At 50.9% G+C, this 12922-nt stretch overlaps 1 protein-coding gene across 2 annotated transcripts in view; it reads left to right on the top strand.

Moving 5' to 3' along the window:
* Nucleotides 1–12922, top strand: part of MCAM (melanoma cell adhesion molecule) — a 137469-nt gene that overhangs the window by 94944 nt on the left and 29603 nt on the right. The gene's annotated exons all lie outside the window — the stretch shown is intronic.

Raw genomic sequence — 12922 nt, 5'->3', positions numbered from 1 at the left:
AAAGCTTATGTCGGAGGGTATGAAACATGAGTTAAGATTATTATGCCACCGATAGGGACTTTTTTAGCTGCTTCTTTCTGTGACTTTACTCATTTCCCTGACTGTCTGATTTATCAAAGGAATGAGAGTATGTTTTGTTAAATTGGTCATAAGTTCATCTAAATAAATCATGTCCGTGAATTATAAGCTCAGCAGATGGATGGACACTTAAACTGATCACAGAACTTAGCATTCCAGTGAAAACTTAGTTGTCATTGAGTGCAGCCGCAGAGTGAATGACATTAGTCCTCTCCATGCTCGTTTTTTTTATCTGAGGTCCAAGCATACATGCTATGTCACCAGACTTTTGATCGGCTCCTTCATTCCAGAGCTGTACTCAGTAACGGCTCAAGTTTCACTGTAATGACATGCTGTGTGCTTAGTTTTGGTGTCTGGCCGGCCGCTGAGCTCTATATCACTGACTTCATTTATTTAGACAAGCTAACAACAAATTCCAAAGAGGAGGACATAGAACTATTCTACGATCAAGAAGAAATCGGCAAGATGCCAAAACAAGATTTCAATGCCAAAATAGGCCACACAAACATAGACCTGTAGCGTCTGTCGGCACCTCCGCATGTGCCCCTTCTCCCACCATGATGGGACACTGGCTTACTCACCACCCTGGCCGCAGCAGCTCAGAAGCTGTTTCTTCCCCCTCTGTGAGCGCCGCACTGTGTTCTGGCGGTGCGCCTAGTACGCGCGTGCATGCGCTCCCTGCTCTTAAAGGGGCAGCACGCGCACATGGCAAAATGCCCCCAGCTGACAGCTGATATGCATTTTGTTAAAGTAATCACCTGAAAGGTGTCTCCCAGGCAATAGCTGGGAGACATCTTGTATATAAGGCACCCTCCCCAATGGGGAGGTGCCTGAGTAACCCTTATATTAATGTTAGGTGGTTTGGTGTGTGCAACTGTATGTTGCCAGGTCCCCCATCCGTAGTCTGTTAAAGCTACTCCCGTATCCTGGTCCAGTATAGTTTGTCCATGTTCCTGTGACCGCTTCAGCGGTATCCGCATCCTGAAACCAGATTGGCGGTGCCTATCTGCTACTCTGGGGTTTGAGTGCCCAGGCTTGAACCCTGAACCTGTCCCAGTGGCGATTCTGTCTGCACAGTCTGAACCTGCCCAAGTAGCCGTCCTGTCTTAGTTACATCCCTCCAGGGTAAGTCCGGTCTGTGACACAGTGGGTCCACGAACGAGCGTAATAGAACCATTTTTGGAAATATTGGTCTTGGTGAACAAAATGAGGCTGGGGGAAGATTCATTGACTTTTGTGCGACAAATCAACTGTCCATCATGAACACCTTCTTACATAATAACTAATGGAGACTCTACACATGGACATCACAAAATTGTACCTATAAGAATCAGATTGACTATATACGTGTTCGCCAAAGATGGAGGTCGATGATCATTACCATGAAGACAAAGCCAGGAGCTGACTGGAACTGAGCATGAACCTTTGACAGCAAAGATTAGAGTCAAGGTGCGTAAACAGACAAGACAACAGGCTGTTAACAACTTTGATTTCACCATTATACCTGAATTTTTTTGTAACGGTCTGCACAAGTGACTTACATCACTGGACAAAGATGAAAGAAAGTATGAGGAATTATAGACACAAGTAAAGACTATTATTACTGAAAAAGCCAGTAAGACAATAAACAAGAGGCAGAAGAGACCCCCGCAGCCTTGGTTAACAGAAGAGACCCCAAAGATCATTGAAGAAAGACAAATAGCAAAAGCGAAAGGTAACAAGCAGGACACAGACAACATCAGTAAAAGACTAAAGAGAGCAGACCAGGAGCTTTATTACTAAAAGATATGTACAGAGATAGAAAGTGAACATCTCTGTGGCAAGACCAGGAAGATATACCTAAAGATCAAAGACATACAACGAAAAAGTTTCAACCAAGACTGGGCATGCTCATGCTTTCCCATGAACAAAAGTTGATTTTAATCAACAGATCTTGGAATAATAGTAACAACTTCCACAATTGGATGTGTTTAAATAAAATGTTCCTGTGCTGAGATAATCTTATAAATGTGCCCCTGCTGTGTACTGTGTAATGGCTGTGTCTGACCTTACAGGAACATGGTCTGATCATACCACATTTCCTGGGCAGGGGAGGAAGCAAAAGAGAGTATACAGACATTACAGAGGGGATCACAGCTGATTCTTTCTGTGGGGTAAAACATTTCCCTGCCTGTTTTTAACTATGTTTTGCTTCAAAGAAAGAATTGACGCGCCCCCTGGGCCAGTGCTGTTTGGGGGATACCCGGAGCCGGATCAGATGGGGGTTGTAGTCTCCGAGTGGCGGTGACCCGGTCCGTGCCCAGGGTGTCAAGCTCAGTGTGTGGCAGTCCTACAGATGTTGCTGGATGTTCTTTAGTGTCGACTACGCCACCCGTTGATTTGCGGTCAATACGGCCGCCGCTGCAGCAGGGTCCGCTGAGGCTGGTGGTGTGTGTGCAGCTTCTGATAGTATAACCCCCAACGGGAGGGGTATAGCCTCAGGGGGTCAGTTGTGGAGGATGGTGGTTGTGAAGGTGCAGGATGAATCAGCAAGAAGACTCAGAGTCGGGCTGTGCAGTTCAGGGGTTTTTACTTACTGGTGTTGCTTGGGTCACTGTGTACAGCAGTGACCACCCAAGCCGTGCTGCGTCCACCAGGTCCTGGACTCGGTCAACTCCCAGGCAACTCCGGAGTGTGGTCCTGAGCTCCTTTCTGTCCCTCCCTTCTTCTGGCCGTTCCCACCAGGGATCCACCTAAGTCCGGCTCCCTCGGGCCTCTTGTTGGTCAAGCCTCCTCTGGGCTCCCTGACCCTATTCTTGGTCTGCCTTCCGGGTGGATTTAGTGGGTGATCGTGGCAGATCCTGCCCACGACCTCCGGTTCCTGGCTAAGGTGTGCTGTAGCCTCTGCCAGCTTGGGATCCGGTACCCTGTTGCCGACCCTTCACCCTATTGCTTGTATTCTGGGGTCTTGGGGTTCCTTCTCCTTCTCTCTGGGTCCTTCTGACTCCTCTCTCTCTCTTGGCCTTGGAGCTGGGCCCAGCCGGAACCACAACTCCCTGTCAGCCCTTCTGGCTGGGCTTCTCTGCTCTGCTCCTCAGGTTACACTCTGACAGACTGACTGTGGCTGACTGACTGACGTCTCACAGACTGACCCTGATCTAAGATGGTGCCCACCTTAAATACTCCCTCTATGTGTGAGCTCAGGTGACCAGCACCCAATGAGCTCCTAGCACTACCCAGGCTGCTCCCCCTATCTGCCCCTACACTACTGGGATGTTCCACCCCCCTCCCACTCCAGCCAGGAACAGACACTGTCGTACCTGCACATTTCTCTAGTGGGAGTACCATCGGTCTGTTCCCCGGAAATGGGATGTGTGTAGTGCATGCAGCCTACTAGCTCAGTTCCACACTCCATCCTTACCCGGGAGTGGAATATCACACCTCTGGGTTGAGGTGCAATACCCCTGTAGCAGCCGAATCCTCAGGGTGCTACATTCCCCCCTGGTAAATCACAGCACGTCCTCGGGCTGTAAAATATAAACATCCAAAACATACAATTTTTTTTCATAAACATAAACATAGAAAACATCATATATATATATCAGCAATAAACTTTTCATATAAATAAAATTCTTGTTTCTGGTTCCTCCGGTCACGGTGCAACTTGTGACCGGGTAAAGTGCTACAGTCTCTTGAAGAAAACAGTTTCCTATAAAACCGGTAGGGGGCGCTTTAGGAAGCGCAACTATATACAAGGGGATATGGCCGCTCTCAGTCCTCGGCCAGGTATTAGGAACTAGGGACACACGGGCATCAGTTCAATTGGCTGGTCCCAACGGGGACTATATTTTAACTAGAACAGTTCTTATACCCTGACGGGTAACTATGTACAGTCTCTTCTCTACCGTACTCAACGACGGCGTCCTCCTGCTCTTTCTTGTTGGTTGGTTTCAGTTTCAGACCCGTCCGGGTCCTCTTGCTCCTCCTCACACCGCAGCTCCTCCTCCGTCAGGCGATGCACATGGAGGGCGTAGGGTCCTTTGGCACACTTGTGCCGGGTGAAGGTGACCTCGTCCCCTACATACAGGTCACGACCTCTGTGTCCCTCCGGCAGATGGCTTTCTACGTCTCTGCGAGTTACAAAGACGTCGCCGGGGGTCTGATGGTCTCTGATAAAGCCCCATCCGTGCTGCATATTGAATTTTATCACAGTCCCGGTGGCACGGGGACCATGAGCTGCACGGGGTTTCCTCCTGGTCCGGCTCTTCTGCTCCGCGCTCCTTATCTGCGCTTGCTGTTCCCGGACCCGCCTCTCTCTCCGCTCCCTCTCGAAGACCTCGAGCTGCTGCCGGCAGCACTCTGCACGCTCCGCTGCGGCCGCCCGAGTCTCCTGAGTGAACCCCATGAGGTCTTCTCCGGTGGGGTCCCACTCGAACTGTGCCTCCTCCAGCGGGGGCGAGGTCCTCCTTGCGGGCTTCGGAACCGGAATCAGGGGTTCGTCTAGGGGTCTCTCTTTCCGGAGTCGGGGATGGTGAAACTCCGGTGGCCATATGAAGGGCTGCCCATCCGGGCACGTATGCTGGGCGAACAGGTCCTCACCCAGGTGCGGTACTTTAGGTGCTATGGGCGCTGTGGTGGTAGCGGCGCCCGGGTTGACCAGGCCTTGCGACCAGGCTTGGGGCACGCTAAAGGAAAAGGGCACCGTAATAACGGCGGCGCCCGTGGTTACTCGGCCCTGCGGCCAGGCCGGTGGCTCCGCGGAGGTAGGGGGCGCTGTTGGAATTGCGGCGCCCGGGGGTACTAGGCCTTGCGACCAGGCCGGTGGTATTTCCTGCTTGGCCACGCTCGAGGTCGAGGCGTGTGACGTCACAGGGGTCGCGGCCGCGGTTTCCGGTTGAGGCCTAGTCGGCGGCGGTGACGATGCAGCGACGGGCACGGCAGGGGGAATTTCGGGCTCTGCGACGGGGAGCTGGGGCAGGCACGCGGTTTCCAGGCTCGGGGTAGAGACGTCCCCTTTACCTGCCTCCGTCCGTTCAGCTCCCTTCTCGGCGCCGTCTCCTGCCTTCATTCCTCCTGCGCCATCCTCAGAGGCGGTCTGTCTCCTCGTCTCGGGTGGCGTGCTCCGCTGACGGGTGCCGGTCTGCTGGGCCATCTCTCGGCTCCACTCCGCCAACGTCTCTCGCTGCACCCGGGCCATCCTCCGTGCGAGGCCCTCCAGCGCAGTCTGTGCACACTCCCGGTCTCGGGGGAGCTGTGCTAGGATCTCCAGCAGGCCTTCTGGAGTGGCGACCTGCAACAGGCTCCTGACCACTGGGTCGGTGCTGCCTGACTCTCCCTCCATCTCCGGGTAGGCTCTCTCTGGACTCTCTTCCAGACGTCTTGTCTCCAGGTGCGCTCTCTCCAGACTGCCCCAGGCGACACCCATCTTTGCTCTCTTGTTCTGTCTCCGCCCACATTGAGGGTGGTCCCGGGGCAACTTCAGTTCCAGAGGCAGTTCTCTCACGCTGATGGACACTTCCAGCATCACAGTCTCTGTTGGTGGGCGCGGTCTCCGCTTTTGGCGCCATTCTTCGACCTGGCCCACGATGGGAGGTGGCCTCTTGCCACCCTCTGGCACGCCCATAATGGCGTCCGCTCCCCCAAGGCGGGAAATCTTCGGAAATGGCGGGAATCGTCTCCCAGTGGCGGGAAACTCCATGGATGGCGGGAAAAAGCTGCAAATGGCGGACAACCGGCGGGAAACGACCTGTGATGGGGTCCGTTGGCGGGGACCCTCCGGAACCGGCGGGAGACTTCTTTTTAAGGTAACGGTGAACTTTTCTTCAGGCACGCAGTACCCGGTTGTTGCGGGCACGTTATCCTGCCGACTACGCCAAAGTTGACGCGCCCCCTGGGCCAGTGCTGTTTGGGGGATACCCGGAGCCGGATCAGATGGGGGTTGTAGTCTCCGAGTGGCGGTGACCCGGTCCGTGCCCAGGGTGTCAAGCTCAGTGTGTGGCAGTCCTACAGATGTTGCTGGATGTTCTTTAGTGTCGACTACGCCACCCGTTGATTTGCGGTCAATACGGCCGCCGCTGCAGCAGGGTCCGCTGAGGCTGGTGGTGTGTGTGCAGCTTCTGATAGTATAACCCCCAACGGGAGGGGTATAGCCTCAGGGGGTCAGTTGTGGAGGATGGTGGTTGTGAAGGTGCAGGATGAATCAGCAAGAAGACTCAGAGTCGGGCTGTGCAGTTCAGGGGTTTTTACTTACTGGTGTTGCTTGGGTCACTGTGTACAGCAGTGACCACCCAAGCCGTGCTGCGTCCACCAGGTCCTGGACTCGGTCAACTCCCAGGCAACTCCGGAGTGTGGTCCTGAGCTCCTTTCTGTCTCTCCCTTCTTCTGGCCGTTCCCACCAGGGATCCACCTAAGTCCGGCTCCCTCGGGCCTCTTGTTGGTCAAGCCTCCTCTGGGCTCCCTGACCCTATTCTTGGTCTGCCTTCCGGGTGGATTTAGTGGGTGATCGTGGCAGATCCTGCCCACGACCTCCGGTTCCTGGCTAAGGTGTGCTGTAGCCTCTGCCAGCTTGGGATCCGGTACCCTGTTGCCGACCCTTCACCCTATTGCTTGTATTCTGGGGTCTTGGGGTTCCTTCTCCTTCTCTCTGGGTCCTTCTGACTCCTCTCTCTCTCTTGGCCTTGGAGCTGGGCCCAGCCGGAACCACAACTCCCTGTCAGCCCTTCTGGCTGAGCTTCTCTGCTCTGCTCCTCAGGTTACACTCTGACAGACTGACTGTGGCTGACTGACTGACGTCTCACAGACTGACCCTGATCTAAGATGGTGCCCACCTTAAATACTCCCTCTATGTGTGAGCTCAGGTGACCAGCACCCAATGAGCTCCTAGCACTACCCAGGCTGCTCCCCCTATCTGCCCCTACACTACTGGGATGTTCCACCCCCCTCCCACTCCAGCCAGGAACAGACACTGTCGTACCTGCACATTTCTCTAGTGGGAGTACCATCGGTCTGTTCCCCGGAAATGGGATGTGTGTAGTGCATGCAGCCTACTAGTAGAGATGAGCGGTGTTCGACTAGAACTGTTCGCCAATCTCAAATTCGAGCTGTTTTGGGCGGTGTTCGAGTTGTTCCACGAACCCGAACGATTTGCAAAAAATTCGGCTGTTCGAGGTTATGTTCGATAACTGTTCGTGCACCAAAAGCGTGTCCTGCATGTCTGGCGCTATTTAGAGCACCAATCATGCAGGGATTGTCTGCCACTCACTGTAATGCCACAGCCATGGTGGTTGTGGCATTACAGTGGTTGCCCAAATCGATGGGAACAGTGCCAACAGTGAAACATGAAAAGCCGGCAATTCAGCAGCGGCATACACCTGTACCCGACAATTTAGAACCGAAAGAATAGAGCTTCACACATAGATTAGATAGATATAAACATGTCAGTCACATATATAAGAAGTACAGTGAAAGTGCTGCTTACTGTACTTGTCATTTAGCGTAAAGGATTTATCAAAAAAAATAATAGTGTTTTCATGCACCGTCTCTTTAAAAAAGCCGGCCGGCAATTCAGCAGCGGTACCCGACAATTTATAACAGACAGAATAGAGCTTCACACATAGATTAGATAGATAGAAACATGTCAGTCACATATATATGAAGTACAGTGATAGTGTTGGTTACTGTACTTGTCATTTAGTATTAAAATAAAGGATTTATTATTAAAAAAATTGGCGTGGGGTTCCCCTTAATTTTAGGCTCTAGCGGAGGTTAAGCAGACAGCTGGGGCAGATGTTTGAAGCCTGGGAAGGGAGTAATACCCACGGAGCTTCCCAGGCTACTAATATCAGCCCCCAGCTGAATACATAGCCTTTACTAGCTATTAAAATGGGGGACACCCCAAAAAAAATGACGTGGGGTCCCCCCTAATTTAATAGCTAGCAAAGGCTAGGCAGACAGCTGGGGGCTGATATTAATAGCCCAGGAAGGGAGCCATGAATATTGGCCCCCTCCCAGGCTAGAAACACCAGCCGTCAGCCGCCCCAGAAATGGCGCATTCATAGGATGCGCCAATTCTGGCACTTAGCCTCGCTCTTCCACGCTGCCCTGGTGCGGTGGCAGGGGGTAATAGGGTTGGGGTTGATGTCAGCTTATAATGCCAGCTGACATCAAGCCCAGGTTAGTAATGGAGAGGCGTCTATAAGACACCCCCATTACTAACCCCATAGTCAAAGTTAAAAAAAACACAAACACCCAGAATAAAGTCCTTTAATTGAAATAAAGACACAATCCTTTATTGTTCTAAATTAAACCATACTTACTGTCACGCCCATTCCAGCTGAAGCCAACGATCTCCTGCAATAAAAGAAAAATAATAAAGCAACCTCATCCTTACCTTTCCATGGTTCCCACGACAGCTTCAGCTCTGCTACATCGAGATGACAGGCTGGACCGCAGCAGAACGCTGCCATCCAGCCTCTCATCCCGCAGACACTGAGAAGCGCAGGCTTGCTTGCGCTGCTCAGCGTCTCTCTGTGACGACATCCAGATGAGCCGAGTTCATGTCCAATGAACTCGGCTCACCTCATGCACGTCACTGACAGCGTGGGAAAATTCTCACGCTGAAGCGGTGAGTGCAGGAGAATTCTCCCACGCTGTCAGTGACGTGCATAAGGTGAGCTCATGTCCAATGAACTCAGCTCACCTCCTGCACTTCACTGACAGCGTGGGAGAATTCTCCTGCACTCAGCGCTTCAGCGTGAGAATTCTCCCACGCTGAAGCGCTGAGTGCAGGAGAATTTTCCCACGCTGTCAGTGACGTGCATAAGGTGAGCTCATGTCCAATGAACTCAGCTCACCTCCTGCACGTCACTGACAGCGTGGGAGAATTCTCCTGCACTCAGCGCTTCAGTGTGAGAATTCTCCCACGCTGAAGCGCTGAGTGCAGGAGAATTTTCCCACGCTGTCAGTGACGTGCATGAGGTGAGCCGAGTTCATTGGACATTAACTCGGCTCATCTGGATGCCCTCACAGAGAGACACTGTGGAGCGCAAGCAAGCCTGCGCTTCTCAGTGTCTGCGGGATGAGAGGCTGGATGGCAGCGTTCTGCTGCGGTCCAGCCTGTCATCTCGATGTAGCAGAGCTGAAGCTGTCATGGGAACCATGGAAAGGTAAGGATGATGTTGCTTTATTATTTTTCTTTTATTTCAGGAGATCGTTGGCTTCAGCTGGAATGGGCGTGATGGTAAGTATGGTTTAATTTAGAACAATAAAGAATTGTGTGTTTATTTCAATTAAAGGACTTTTTTCTGGGTGTTGTGTTTTTTTTAAATACTTTACTAGAAATTCATGGTGGTCATGTCTAATATTGGCGTGACCCCATGAATTTCGGGCTTAGGGCCAGCTGATAATGCCAAGCTGGCCCTAACCCCTTTATTACCCAGTGAGCCACCGCACCAGGGCCCTGGATGAGTTGGGTACAGCGCCAGAAGATGGCGCTTCTATGAACGCGCCATTTTCCGGGGTGGCTGCGGACTGCAATTTGTAGCGGGGGGGGGCCCAGAAAGCTTGGGCCTCCCTGCGCTGCAGATTCCAGCCCCCAGCTGCCTAGTTGTACCTGGCTGGACACAAAAATAGGGCGAAGCCCCACGTACTTTTTTTTTAATTATTTCATGAATTTCATGAAATAATTAAGAAAAAAAGGCCTTCCCTATATTGTTGTGTCCGGCCAGGTACAAATAGGCAGCTGGTGGTTGGGGGCAGCCCGTTCCTGCCTGCTGTACCTGGCTGGACACAAATATAGTGCGAAGCCCCACGTCAATTTTTTTTAAATTATTTCATGAATTTCCTGAAATAATTTAAAAAAATTGAAGTGGGGCTTCGCACTATATTTGTGTCCAGCCAGGTACAGCAGGCAGGAACGGGATGCCCCCAACCACCAGCTGCCTATTTGTACCTGGCCGGACACAACAATATAGGGAAGCCCTTTTTTTCTTAATTATTTCATGAATTTCATGAAATAATTAAAAAAAATTGAAGTGGGGCTTCGCACTATATTTGTGTCCAGCCAGGTACAGCAGGCAGGAACGGGCTGCCCCCAACCACCAGCTGCCTATTTGTACCTGGCCGGACACAACAATATAGGGAAGGCCTTTTTTTCTTAATTATTTCATGAAATTCATGAAATAATTAAAAAAAAAGTACGTGGGGCTTCGCCCTATTTTTGTGTCCAGCCAGGTACAACTAGGCAGCTGGGGGCTGGAATCTGCAGCGCAGGGAGGCCCAAGCTTTCTGGGCCCCCCCCCGCTACAAATTGCAGTCCGCAGCCACCCCGGAAAATGGCGCGTTCATAGAAGCGCCATCTTCTGGCGCTGTACCCAACTCATCCAGGGCCCTGGTGCGGTGGCTCACTGGGTAATAAAGGGGTTAGGGCCAGCTTGGTATTATCAGCTGGCCCCAAGCCCAAAATTCATGGGGTCACGCCAGTATTAGACATGACCGCCATGAATTTCTAGTAAAGTATTTAAAAAAAACACAACACCCAGAATAAAGTCCTTTAATTGAAATAAAGACACAATTCTTTATTGTTCTAAATTAAACCATACTTACCGTCACGCCCATTCCAGCTGAAGCCAACGATCTCCTGCAATAAAAGAAAAATAATAAACCAACCTCATCCTTACCTTTCCATGGTTCCCACGACAGCTTCAGCTCTGCTACATCGAGATGACTGGCTGGACCGCAGCAGAACGCTGCCATCCAGCCTGTCATCCCGCAGACACTGAGAAGCGCAGGCATGCTTGCGCTCCTCACTGTCTCGCTGTGACGGCATCCAGATGAGCCGAGGTCTTGTCCAATGAACTCGGCTCACCTCATGCACGTCACTGACAGCGTGGGAAAATTCTCACGCTGAAGTGCTGAGTGCAGGAGAATTCTCCCACGCTGTCAGTGATGTGCATGAGGTGAGCTCATGTCCAATGAACTCAGCTCACCTCCTGCACGTCACTGACAGCGTGGGAAAATTCTCCTGCAATCAGCGCTTCAGCGTGAGAATTTTCCCACGCTGTCAGTGACGTGCATGAGGTGAGCCGAGTTCATTGGACATGAACTCGGCTCATCTGGATGTCGTCACAGAGAGACGCTGAGCAGCGCAAGCAAGCCTGCGCTTCTCAGTGTCTGCGGGATGACAGGCTGGATGGCGGCGTTCTGCTGCGGTCCAGCCTGTCATCTCGATGTAGCAGAGCTGAAGCTGTCGTGGGAACCATGGAAAGGTAAGGATGAGGTTGCTTTATTATTTTTCTTTTATTGCAGGAGATCGTTGGCTTCAGCTGGAATGGGCGTGACAGTAAGTATGGTTTAATTTAGAACAATAAAGGATTGTGTCTTTATTTCAATTAAAGGACTTTATTCTGGGTGTTTGTGTTTTTTTTAACTTTGACTATGGGGTTAGTAATGGGGGTGTCTTATAGACGCCTCTCCATTACTAACCTGGGCTTGATGTCAGCTGGCATTATAAGCTGACATCAACCCCAACCCTATTACCCCCTGCCACCGCACCAGGGCAGCGTGGAAGAGCGAGGCTAAGTGCCAGAATTGGCGCATCCTATGAATGCGCCATTTCTGGGGCGGCTGACGGCTGGTGTTTCTAGCCTGGGAGGGGGCCAATATTCATGGCTCCCTTCCTGGGCTATTAATATCAGCCCCCAGCTGTCTGCCTAGCCTTTGCTAGCTATTAAATTAGGGGGGACCCCACGTCATTTTTTTTGGGGTGTCCCCCATTTTAATAGCTAGTAAAGGCTATGTATTCAGCTGGGGGCTGATATTAGTAGCCTGGGAAGCTCCGTGGGTATTACCCCCTTCCCAGGCTTCAAACATCTGCCCCAGCCGTCTGCTTAACCTCCGCTAGAGCCTAAAATTAAGGGGAACCCCACGCCAATTTTTTTAATAATAAATCCTTTATTTTAATACTAAATGACAAGTACAGTAACCAACACTATCACTGTACTTCATATATATGTGACTGACATGTTTCTATCTATCTAATCTATGTGTGATGCTCTATCTTTCTGTTCTAAATTGTCGGGTACCGCTGCTGAATTGCCGGCCGGCTTTTTTAAAGAGACAGTGCATGAAAACACTATTATTTTTTTAAATAAATCCTTTACACTAAATGACAAGTACAGTAACCAACACTATCACTGTACTTATTATATATGTGACTGACATGTTTCTATCTATCTAATCTATGTGTGAAGCTCTATTCTTTCTGTTCTAAATTGTCGGGTACAGATGCTGAATTGCCGGCCGGCTTTTTTAAAGAGACGGTGCATGAAAACACTAATATTTTTTTTAATAAATCCTTTACACTAAATGACAAATGCAGTAACCAACACTGTCACTGTGCTTCTTATATGTGTGACTGACATGTTTCTATCTATCTAATCTATGTGTGATGCTCTATTCCTTCTTGTCTAAATTGTCGGGTACCGGTGTATGCCGCTGCTGAATTTGCCGGCCGGCTTTTTTAAACAGAGTGTCTTCTGAGCAGTTTGTCAGCTTTTGGACACCTTTGCAGGTGTTTTCTATGTGTTTCTATGTGTTTTTGTTTGCCTGCCATTGGTTTTAACGGTGTTCGACGGTGTTCTAAGGTGTTCGACGAACAGTTCGACGAACAGTTCCTCGAACATCCCGGTGTTCGACGAACCGAACCGAACCCGAACACTACGGGGGTGGCTCAACACTACCTACTAGCTCAGTTCCACACTCCATCCTTACCCGGGAGTGGAATATCACACCTCTGGGTTGAGGTGCAATACCCCTGTAGCAGCCGAATCCTCAGGGTGCTACAGAATCAGCTGTGATCTCCTGCTGT

This window comes from Phyllobates terribilis, unplaced genomic scaffold (genome assembly GCF_046119375.1).
Source record: "Phyllobates terribilis strain yellow unplaced genomic scaffold, ASM4611937v1 Scaffold_12__6_contigs__length_324123572, whole genome shotgun sequence".
Classification (NCBI taxonomy): domain Eukaryota; kingdom Metazoa; phylum Chordata; class Amphibia; order Anura; family Dendrobatidae; genus Phyllobates; species Phyllobates terribilis.
The sequence above is the reverse complement of the archived record's forward strand: the minus strand, read 5'-3'. Positions and strand labels throughout refer to the sequence as shown.